This window comes from Nicotiana tabacum, chromosome 6 (assembly GCF_000715075.1).
Source record: "Nicotiana tabacum cultivar K326 chromosome 6, ASM71507v2, whole genome shotgun sequence".
NCBI classification, from domain to species: Eukaryota; Viridiplantae; Streptophyta; class Magnoliopsida; order Solanales; family Solanaceae; genus Nicotiana; species Nicotiana tabacum.
Window position 1 is genome coordinate 109,604,211 of NC_134085.1, and position 11,474 is coordinate 109,615,684.

The window sequence follows — 11,474 nt, forward strand, 5'->3', positions numbered from 1 at the left end:
GCCAGTGGGTTCGCTCGGTCACATGTAGTCAGGCACTGAGTGTCGTGTTACGTCCAGGCCCAGGTTCGGGGCGTGATAAAGCTTGGTATTAGAGCACTAGGTTCAAGAGTCCTAGGGAGTCTATGAAGCCGTATCCAATGGAGTTTCCTTTATATGTGTGTGCCGACCACTCATATAAACAGTTAACTACCAAGACATCTAGGATTGTCTCATTTCTTTCTACTCTAGATCGTGCCATGAAGCTTAGAGCAATAGTTAACCTTCTCTTCCTATCGAATTCCAAACGTATTGGATGCCCAAGCGACGCGCAGGAGAAACCTAAGGTCCTAAAGAGGATAATTGCATATTGGGGTATAATTATGGAGTACAAGTTGGTAAATATGAGACATGAGATGATGTTAAAAGTGGGATGCAATGGGTAGTAGTACAGATTAAAGCATAACCTTATTAGAAAGTACCAAAGCAGTTATCATGTCTCATGGCTATTAGTTTACCTCAGTTACCAGTTATACAGTCTTTTAGTTAGCAAATTTATGGTTATTCAGTATGCTAGTATTCAGTTATATGTTTACCAAATATCCAATTTTCAGTGTATCAAAATTTTGGTGACAGGTGAGTAATACAGTGATGCCTATGGGTGCTAAAAGAAAATGAAAGTAAGAGTGGTTATAGCTAAATCTTCACATATTTTAGGTCCGGATTAAGACCCAAGAATCGTCGGATGGTGCAATAAGTGATTTATCAGATAATGGTATACTCTGAAGGATAAGTTTGTGTATGGTAATCGTATGTGTTTTACCTCAGAGAACAATTTCTTTTAATTTTTGGAAATGGAGCCACAAGTTGGATGATGATAGTTGAGATGTTAGACCCTAACATTGGTCATTATAGTTTTGGACAGAAAAGATCCTAAGGGCAAAATACCTAGGAGTCAGAAACATTTGTTATTACCAAAGATGTGATTTCGTACAACTCGTGCAAATGACTAGAAGATATGATGTATGAAATGAGAACCAAGAGCATCCAATATTGAATTCTAGGGAATGATTTTAAGTTGTTTAGATTTATTTAAATCAGAACTAGAAGTACCACGCTAGTAAGCTACTATAAGAAGCAGCTATTAATGTAAGACAAAAGATATGGCAGTTCCCCCTTAGGTTATGTGACTAAGTGATTACCACGGATGTTTATAGTATGATATGATTTTGTATTATATATAAAGTTTGGAGTTAGATATTCTAATTTTGTTTAAGACAAATGAATTTCCTAAGTGTGATCTATGCACATAGTTTAGAAAAAAAAGGAGAGTATGCGACCGTAGAATAGGGTCGGATAGTGAGGGGTTTTAGGAATAATCTTCTGTTTCACTTTAGTTATACAAATCAGGAGAAGAAAATATGATGTTAGCAGGTGTTAGTAAAAGGATAGTGAGTAAGTTTTGAGCAGATACAACAAATTAGCAATTTCAGTAGAGCTAGTAGGAGTAAAATTTGATCCACTTAGCCAGGTTAACTATAGTGAGTGGATGACAATTTGAAATACCGGATGCGTGTTAGAACCCAAAGAGTCTAAGTTAAACCTGAAGTACAGTGGCAAGTGGGGAAAAAAATCAGCTAGCAGCGAGAGCACAAACTATAGAAGAATAGCCTTTAGGAATTATCGTAATGTGGTTTCTCCGGGATGGACAGTGTGAATATAGTTAAATTATTAAGATGATGTATGATAGTTGTGGATACATTAGCTCTCCGTTATGTGAATAATTTAGTTTTTTCCTAGAAAAAAAAGGGAAGATTTCTCAGAAGTAAGTTGGAAGATTAGTCGTCATTGACGTAGAGTGCAAAGAATTGCAGAAAATAAGAAAAGTTATTTGGATCCCAATATAAGACCTTTGGTCTAAGGGGTTATGTGAAAGTTTTTAGTAAGTCCAGTTAGTGATTTGAAACCCGAATAGTTAGCATGGGATATGAAAAAGAAAATCAGTTCGATAATGAGGGAAAGTTGTATAATTACCACAAGGAATATGTCTAGCATGTGTAACAAACACAAAATGAATAGAATGATCACCGAGCTTAGTTATTGATGATAAAATGATCACAGAAAAGCTATAAAATCATGCCTATTTATGTGTTATGATGGTAGTGCCATTGCACGAGACTCTAATTTTGGAGTACAAGTCAAAGACTTAGATTGCAACAATGATATAAGTGTTTTCAGAAAGTGCTTAAAATGATAATCAAGTATGGGAAGTGTAGCTCATGATTGAGACAGACAAGAGAACTATGGTGAAATAAGTTCACCGCTTAGCCAAGCAAAGAGTTTGGCTTTCGGATTCTAAAGATGGTGGAATTATTGTCTAGAATAGAATTTGTTCTTCCTTAGTAGCCGAAGTGAAGAAGAAACGGTTCGATGATCCCTACGTGTTGCAGTTGAAAGAGTAGATTCACAAGTATAAAACGATGACTTTTGAATAAGGGGGAGATGATGGTATTTTGAGGTACCAAGACAGATTGTGTGTTCCAGACATAGATGGACTTAAAGAGGGAAGATCATGTTATAAGCCCATAATCCCAGGTATTCTTTCCATCCAGGTTCCCCAAATATGCATTATGACCAAGGAGATTTATTAGTTGAACGACATGAAAAAGAACGCCGCAGACTTTGTGGCCAATTGTCTGAATTGCTAGCAAGTGAAAGTCGAGCAGTAGAAAGTCTAGTGTTTTCATCCCAGAATACACATACTTTTTAGTGAAGATGGTAAATATGGAAATTTATAACGGGATTATCTTGCTCATTTTAAAAGCATGATTTGATTGGATGATCGTAAATCGACTTACCAAGTCAGCACGCTTCTTGCCAGTAAAAACTACAGATTCAGTAAAAGATTATACTAAGTTGTACATTCAGGAAATCATCTGATGTATGGGACTCCGTTGTCCGTCATTTCGTATTGTGGTGCTCAGTTAAAATGAACTTTTATAAGTCCTTTCAGAAAGGATTAGGCACAAGTTTTTCATTCTCAGAAAGATGGCCAGGCAGAGTGTATTATTCAAACAGCTGAGGATATGTCCTTGATGTTAAAGTAATTGGGATAATCACATACCTCTCAGTGACCTTGCTAATTATAACCTACCATTCTAGTATCAAGATGGCACCATACGAAGCTCTGTATGGGCGAATGTGTAGATCACAAATTGGTTGGTTCGAAGTTGGAGAAATGGAGTTGTTAGGGCCCGATTTGGTCTATCAGACTATAGAGAAAGTCAAGTTGATTCTAGAGCGTTTGAAGATGTTAGAGTTCCAAGTTGATCATTGGGTGTTTCTGAAAGTTTTGCCTATGAAAGGCGTTATGAGATTTAGGAAGAAAGAAAAGCTCGGTCTCAAATATATCACGTCGTATACGATCCTATAAAGGATCGGTCAATTAGCATATGAGTTGGATTTGCCACCATGATTAGTGGTGGTACAACCAGTATTTCACGCATCATGTTATAACATTCAAGTTTCCAGTACTTAGATACTCATGTCAGTTCAGTACTCAGATATTCATGTCAGTTCAGTACTCAGATATTCATGTCAGTTCAGTACTCAGATACTCATGTCAGTTCAGTACTTAGATACTCATGTCAATTCAGTACTCAGATACTCATGTCAGCTCAATACTCAACTACTCATGTTAGTCCAATACTTAGACATTCATGCAAGATTAGTACTCAGATTACTCACATATTTGTGTCAGTTCAATATTCATATATCCATGTTAGTTCAGTATTCATGTATCCATGGCAGACCAATATTCAGTCAATCTAGTAGTCATTCAGTTCAGTATCGTAACAGTTCAGTAATTATGTATTCATTCAGTTTAGTATACAAGTGTTAATGAAAGTTCATGTTTCCACTAGACCCGTTTAAGGTCCGGAGTTACAAGAAGTTACAGTCAGGACAATTATTCGAGGACGAATGATCCCAAGGGGGAGATAATGTAACATCCCGTAAATTTGACTTAGGTATGAATGAGTTAAACGAGTAATAAATATATATTTTGGACATGTGAAGACCCATCGGGATGATTATGGGTGAAAATAGTTGTTTCAAAATCAAGATGGAAAGTAAGGTGCATAAGATTTGACAAAATCGACTAAGTTTGCAGAAGGTCTATCTTCCAGCAGAGTTTAGTAAACATGTGTAAGGAATTTGGGAAAACTCAAAGCATGAAAGTTGTAGGCCTTTGAAATAGATTTCTAACAATATATTATGAAGCTCGAACGGATATCTGTGAAAAAAGTTATGTGTGTTTTACAGAATAATATGCGATATACGCGCCCATAGCGCGACCACGCTAATTTTGAGGCAGTGTTACTGCCGTTTTGCGCGGTCAGTAGCGCGGTCAGGTATCCAGGTGCACGGGCGCGCTCGTGGGGGTTCGTTTTAAAGCCATATTTCGTCCCCTACAGCCCCAAAACATAAAAACTTGCTCTAGAAAAGAGAACTCTCAAAAACCTAACTCCTTAAGGGTCCTTCCACCACCCAAGGTAAGTTCTAATGGTGATTCTAAGTTAATTTCAATTTCCCAACATCTTATTAACATGGGTAAACCCTCCATATCATTAGATATTCGATTGGGACATCGTTGTTGGGAGAAGGAAGCCTAGAACTCGAATTCAAAGGGATTGAACTTCAAAAAGGTAATGTCTTCACCCTCTAATTGATTCTAGAATTGGATTAATGATTATAGACTCTAGTTCATGAGTTATGAGTTGATGGGTTTGATAGAAAAGCATGAACGATTATAGGTTTGGGTTGTTGATTGTTGATTATTGGTTATGGGTGTTGTTTACCTTATGAGTGATAAAGAATAATGTTGATTATAACCATTTGAGACTTTAGAATTTATCTAGGAGCAAGAGAATGTGTTATTGGGTGTAGAGATACCATTGATAAGGACTATGAAGCTTTATGTCACCAAGTGTTTGAGAAAATACTTAAGTGACCAAAACATGAGAATTATTTCTAATATGGAATCTCTTTGACTTGTATTAATATAGATTAAAGTTGAAATTGTTGGCGAATGTTGTATTACGCTCAAGAGCAGAAAGTTAAGGTATGCTCAAGAGCAGGAAGTTAAAGTTACTATTATTTACTCTTTAATGCTCATACCCAAACTATTTACTACTCTTATCCGTAGGGCCCAAACTATTTACCCGTTTTTTTTCTAAAATATGTTATTCATTGACCTAGATATTTGAACCTCCTCCTTTCTTTGCCAAATTGAGCAAGTGAATTTATATGAACGATGAGGACGGATGTTTGTTTCTGTTCAGAATATCTTAAAGAAGTTATCAATATATTGAAGTCTATTTCCCAAGTATATTCCAATTTAGATTGCTTGATTGTTAGCTGCTCGTCCTTAGAGTTTAGATTTCATTTTTCTATTTTTAGAGTTCAGTACTTTTGGTAAAACTTGACTGCATTGTCAAAATTCCCTTAGGAATCTAATCATCCATTCAGCCGTGAAACCTCTTCCCCCACTCATGTTTTCTTTATCACTTTCTTGTTTTTTCCCTCTTTTTTTTTAAGTGTGTCCTTTTGTGTTTGATGAGTGCGAAAAATCGTAATATGGAACTTATATCCTTAAATTTATTTTTGTTCTTTTATGCTAAGAAAGTTATACAAATTGCAATTATTGTTTATTACCTTAACCATATTCAAAGTGAGTGTTGTTAAATATTTCTTATAGTACCTTATGGAAGTTCATACTGAATTTGATAGCAGTTGGAGCTGATTTGAGGTGATTGAGATCGAAATTTTCAGTTGAAAATCGAAGAACACAGCTACAGTATACCGCTACGGTATACAATATGCTGTAGGAGTATATAGCTATACTGCAACAGTATACTATTATAGTTTACAATATACTGCAATGGTATATTGTAATAATCGAAGAAGAACACAGTTACCTAATAGTATACCGCTACAGTATACAATATACTATAGGAGTATATAGTTATACTGCAACAATATACTATTATAGTATACAATATATTATTATAGTATACTGTAATAATATGCAATATACTGTAACAGTATGCTGTAATAGTATACAATATACTATAATAGTATACTTATTACACGTAAATTCACTTGACTTTTCCCTTTTAATTTGCTTTAAGCTTTTACCCAGCGTGATGGGCAAATTGAAAATGCAAAAAAATAAATAAATATTATAGTATGATATATAATGTAACGGTATACTCTTACAATTAGATCCTTTTAGAATTTTTTTAAATTTTTATTGACAATTGATATTATTTCAGTTTAATAATTGAATTAATTTTTTTTAACTCTTTATATACAATTGTATACCCTGTTGCTATAACTATATACTATACTGGTATCATATGTTAGTTAATATTTTTTTTTGATTGTATTAACTACATTTAATTGGTACACAATTTAATTTTTCTTTAATAATAATATAAAAAAAAGAATAATAAAAAATAGTGAAAACAGTAAATAAAATTACATTATGAAGAGAAGAAGAATATAAAAAAAAGAAGTTAAATGAAATTAGAAAAAGGAAAAAAGAAAAAAATATGAAGAAAACGAGAAAAAGAAGCGTAGAAATAAAAAAGAATTGGAGAATAAAGAAAAAAATTCTCCACAAAACCTACTATGGGTAGGAAATGTAACTAGTTTATGGGTAGAAAAATAAATGAGTAGACAAGGGATAATTTTGTTTTTGTGGGTAAATATGTCAAAACCCCTTATTAATTACCACATATACAATTTTTACATTATTAAATCTTGTATTACTGATCCCATATTATTAATTCTTGCATAACTATTCAACCAAACGATCCCTTAATGATCAATGATAGACTATAAATCAAATGATAGCTTACAAATATGAGTTACGCAAAAAAAGAGAGGGTAAAAGGTCATAAACCCACGACAACAATGGTCAAAAGTTCAACAACCCCAGACATTACCCCTTTGTGTATTCCTATTGGTGCACGGTGTCTTCACTGTCTCCCCCCGCTCTTCCCTCAGTTGTTCAGTTCAGTGCGCTCCAGAAGGTATGAATGACTGCTCATCTTTTCTTCAGACCCTTTTCTTTTCCCCTTTTGCAGTAGATGATCTGATAACTCATGAACTCACCTTTTCTGTTTGTTGTATGGTTGTAAATACTATATTTTCTACTATCTTCTTTCTTTCTCTCTGTCTATGATGTGTGAAAGATTTTGTTGACATATTAAAGTCGCTTTCTAATTCCTCACTCTCATGGCGAAAGCGACCCTTCATTTCCCCCTTTTGTGTATTTATTTATACAATCTCTTCTCTTCCTTATTTAGTGCAACTCCCTTTTCTCCACCTATTATTCCTTCATTCAAATATAATCTTATCATCTCATTTCATTTTCCTCAGAAATTATTATTTTTTCATTCAGCCAAACGTTGTTTATCTTCTTCCCCCTTTCTTTTTCTTATCTTTCCCCTCTTTTATCTGCTCTTCTTTTGTTTTGTTCTGATAGTTCTATTTATTGCTGCGGAAGTGAAGTGACATTCAGAAAACACTTGAAATAATGGGAAAATGATAGCTCACCAAGCATTATTGGAGACTTAGGGTTTTCATTATTGAGCAGATAAGTGCAGTTTCAGATAGTTTTTCGATCTATTATCATTTAGCTGCTTAAGATTCATTTGTTCTATTAATTTCTGTCTAAGCTAAGTTGATGGAACGCTATCTTCTAGGTTTTTTTTTTTTTCAGATTACTTATCTAAGATCCTGTTTATTTCAGATTGATACTATTAGCATCATTATGATTCTGAAATATTTTTTTTCTTTTTCTATCTATTTTGTTAGTAAAACCACTACTCATTAAAATGGCAAATTAAAGATATTTTTTTTTAATCTATTGTAGGGTTTGTTTTAAGAGTTGACTCTGCCCCCAGTTAAGAGATTGCATTTTGTATAGTGATTTTGTTTTCTATTATTTGAAATCGTTACCATGGGACTTTGCTATTTCTTCTGTAGTGCTTTTGAACCCATGGTAAATGTCTTTGAAAGGTTTAATTTTTTCATTTTTATTTTTAAAAAAATCCACTTTAAGTATCTTCTCAGGTTTCATATGTCATATGGATATGATATTAAAACTGATGACTTTGGTATGCCATCACTAGAGACCACAAAATGTCTACTGCTACTTTTCTTACTTTTGTGATTCATAATCCCTCTCATGAGACCTAGGATTTGCCTGGGAATTTGGGTAGTTGTTTTTTTTGCTGTACCTTTGTTAACTCTTATATATCAAATTAACCATAATGAGAATCTCCATTTTTTGTGGAAATTTTCAAGTTCACTGTTAATAGGTTATTAAGAATGTATTTTTAGTTCCCAGCTCTTCATTCTTCAGCTATTATGCAAGCATGATTTAGGTTGTGTCTATAGCATTTGCATTTCATTTTCTTTCTAAAGCTAAATGCAGACTGTTTTGCTTCTGTTATGTGAAATTCGGGCCAAACTTCTTTCCTTTTACTCTCGCAATATGATTCTGAGACATCATGGTGAATTGTTGCCAGGTATTACTGGATACTTGTCATAGTGATTGAGTTTATGATTTGTCACATTTCTATCCCTTTTTTCCAGTTGAATATTAGTTGTGTGAAAAGTTGATGTTGGTAGATCAAGTTCTTTTATTTAAGCCTCTTCAGCTTATGTATTCTATGTAAGATTTGGTGAATGCTGCTATTCAGTTGAAGAACTTGGTTATTACTGGACTTGTAAAAGTTTTGTGCATTAAGGAATGGTCTAAGAGAGCTTCCTTCAGCCCACTCATGGAGGAGAACTGGGGTTGAATTAGCTGCCGCCTCATTCATCCAACCACTCAGTAGAAAGGAATAGGTTTTGTGCTACTGTGATTGAGTGAATGATGCGGGAGATAGTTTTCTATTCCTCTCTTTCCTTGCTTGGACTGAAGGGAGCTCCTTTTTTCCATTTTCTTCATTTTCATCTCTTCTTATAGCCTTGTACTAATTTTCAAACAATGAAAACCTAATTTTCAGAAGAGCTCTCTCATTCCCGTCTTCCCTCGGACAAGCCGGCTGTCCCTCAATTCTTATCATTATGTTTGGTGTTGGATTATAACACATTGTGGAGATTTGCAAGATAAGATTTCAGGCACTTCTGCTTTAAATTTTCCAATGATTGTCTCTTGCAGGAATGCAAGTAAGGCTGCGTACAATTGACCTTTGTGGTCTGGCCCTTCCCCGGACTCCGCGTATAGTGGGAGCTTAGCACCAATCTGCCCTTTTTATTGTCTCTAACATCTTAATTAGTTACATGTTATAATAAATATGCGATGATAAGTCTACTTCTGTTTCATTCAGATATAACTCCAAGAGTTATGAATTGCCATGTTTTCCATTTTCACTAGGCAGTTGGCCCTTTGTCGGCACCCCCGGTCTCCACCACCATTATCGGTTAGGCATACTTCTCCGTTTACTTCCAAATATCAAAGACCACTCCATATGGCTGTATTATCATGTCTTTGTACAATTATATTGACATTTATATCATCTGTTTACTGTCTGTTTACTGTCTCTGCTATAATGTTATATCTGCTGCATGCAATATGTTTATGTATTCTGTCTAAACTGATTGGAATTGGATCAGAGATCCACCTACCTAGTTGCTGTAGAAAGCTCCTTTTCTGCTACATAGATTACTTTGACGTTCACATATCTCTTACACAAGTTAAGGCTTTACTCTTTAGAGAGATAATATACATGGCTCTTACAAACTGAACAAACAACTTTCTTGCAGTTTCTGATTTGTGGATTAAGCATTTACAAATGCATATACGATTTTTTGATCAGTTAAAGAAAAACATATGTAAAAGAAAACAGTATATGCATTTGTAAATGCTTGTTCCCAAAACAAATTGCATATATAGTAGTATCACACGTATAGCAGTTTAAATTGAGGTGAAAGCTGCTTCTTGCCCTTAAAATTTTCAAATATTTTGCATGGCTCTGAGACTGAAGACAGCAAAACGTGATGAGCACCATGTTTCCCCCCCTTTTCCTAGGGCAAGCTTGTAATGAAGATTACATCATTGAAATGCATTGGCTGCTTTTTTAAATGGCAAGTAGGTTATGGAAAGTACATATTCTTGTGTTATATATGTATTAATGAAATGTTTTGGTCCTTTTCCCTTGAGCACTTGTACTATATTAATATGCTGATAACTAGGTCATGTTATGTAATCTGACAATGTTAAATGATATAGACTTGGTACCAATTGATTTTGCCAATTATGGAGGGGGGGGACCTCAGGGTCCAAATCCTGATTAAGGTAATCAGCTTTAGTTTGATATTATTTTGCATCATTATATAGTGTTTTTATAAGGTTGTGTCCGGCATAATTTATCTAGGAAGTACCAATAGATTCTGTCTGTAGTGTGGTCCCCTACCCTTTTGTCATGCAGTTTTGATGCCTTCATTTTTGCTTTCTTTTGTATGCATTCTAAAACCTATTCTGTATTATAATATAATATGATGCATTATTGATCTCTCCTGTTCTCAGAGGAAGCCTATTAGGTGTTCTTTTAATTTACTACTACAGTATTATTTTTCCTTGTGACCATTCATTGCCTACATACTTCCTTAAGGGTTCACAGCTTGCTTGTGTTCAAGGTTTAGTAAAAGAAGCTTGGAGGAAGAAAGGTGAGGAACTGAGAAGCTGCACTTGCTGTGATTCATGGTGGTCAGTGGCGGAGCTAGTGTGTTTTATTATGTGTTTGGCAGAACCCGGTGGCTTTCGGCCAAAAGTTTATACGTGTGTTAAGAAATTTATTTAATATGTATAAATAATTTATCCAGAACTCACTAAGCTGTTTTTTTCTAGAACTCAAAATCCATAAACCTAAAACTTTGGCCCCGCTGATGTTATTCTTTGAATTTGGTGTGTCCTGTTTTATGATGTCATTTATACAGTAACAGATATAAAGCATAAGAACTTTTTGGCTAATTTTGAGAATAGCACTCCATTGGGTTTTGCTTAAGGTTGAGTGGTCCCTCCCCAACTCCATTTCTATTCCCCTGCACTAACTTCAAAGCAAAAGAAATCATTATTTCTTTACAATGTAATGGCGTTTCAAGAATTTGTTGTAGTCTTGTGGAGAAGTTAATATTCTAGCTCAGCATGCTTGAAAGTGTCGGTTAGTTGCTGTGAAGTTTGTTTGGTTGTTCCTGCTTTGAGTTTCAATTTCCTCCACCCATGAACTGTTACTTCTGGCATGATGTGGGGTTGTTACATTTTGAAACAAGTTAACGACAGTGATATTTGGTGGCAGAAGCCTCAGAAATGTTGAAATGGTCTAATTTAAACCAAGTACTGTGCAGAGATGTGACCTCTTTTCTTTCATTACCCCTGTTTGTAACAGTAACAAAACGTTTAAACAAGGAAGAGGCGCATA

At 34.7% G+C, this 11,474-nt stretch overlaps 1 long non-coding RNA gene across 1 annotated transcript; it reads left to right on the forward strand.

Annotated features, from left to right (window-relative positions):
• The first annotated feature begins 6,910 nt into the window (after window positions 1–6,910).
• On the forward strand, window positions 6,911–10,940 carry LOC107793827 (uncharacterized). Its single transcript, XR_001649817.2, has 2 exons — window positions 6,911–7,073; window positions 7,529–10,940. It is a non-coding gene; the product is annotated as an uncharacterized LOC107793827 (long non-coding RNA).
• The last annotated feature ends 534 nt before the right edge of the window (window positions 10,941–11,474 follow it).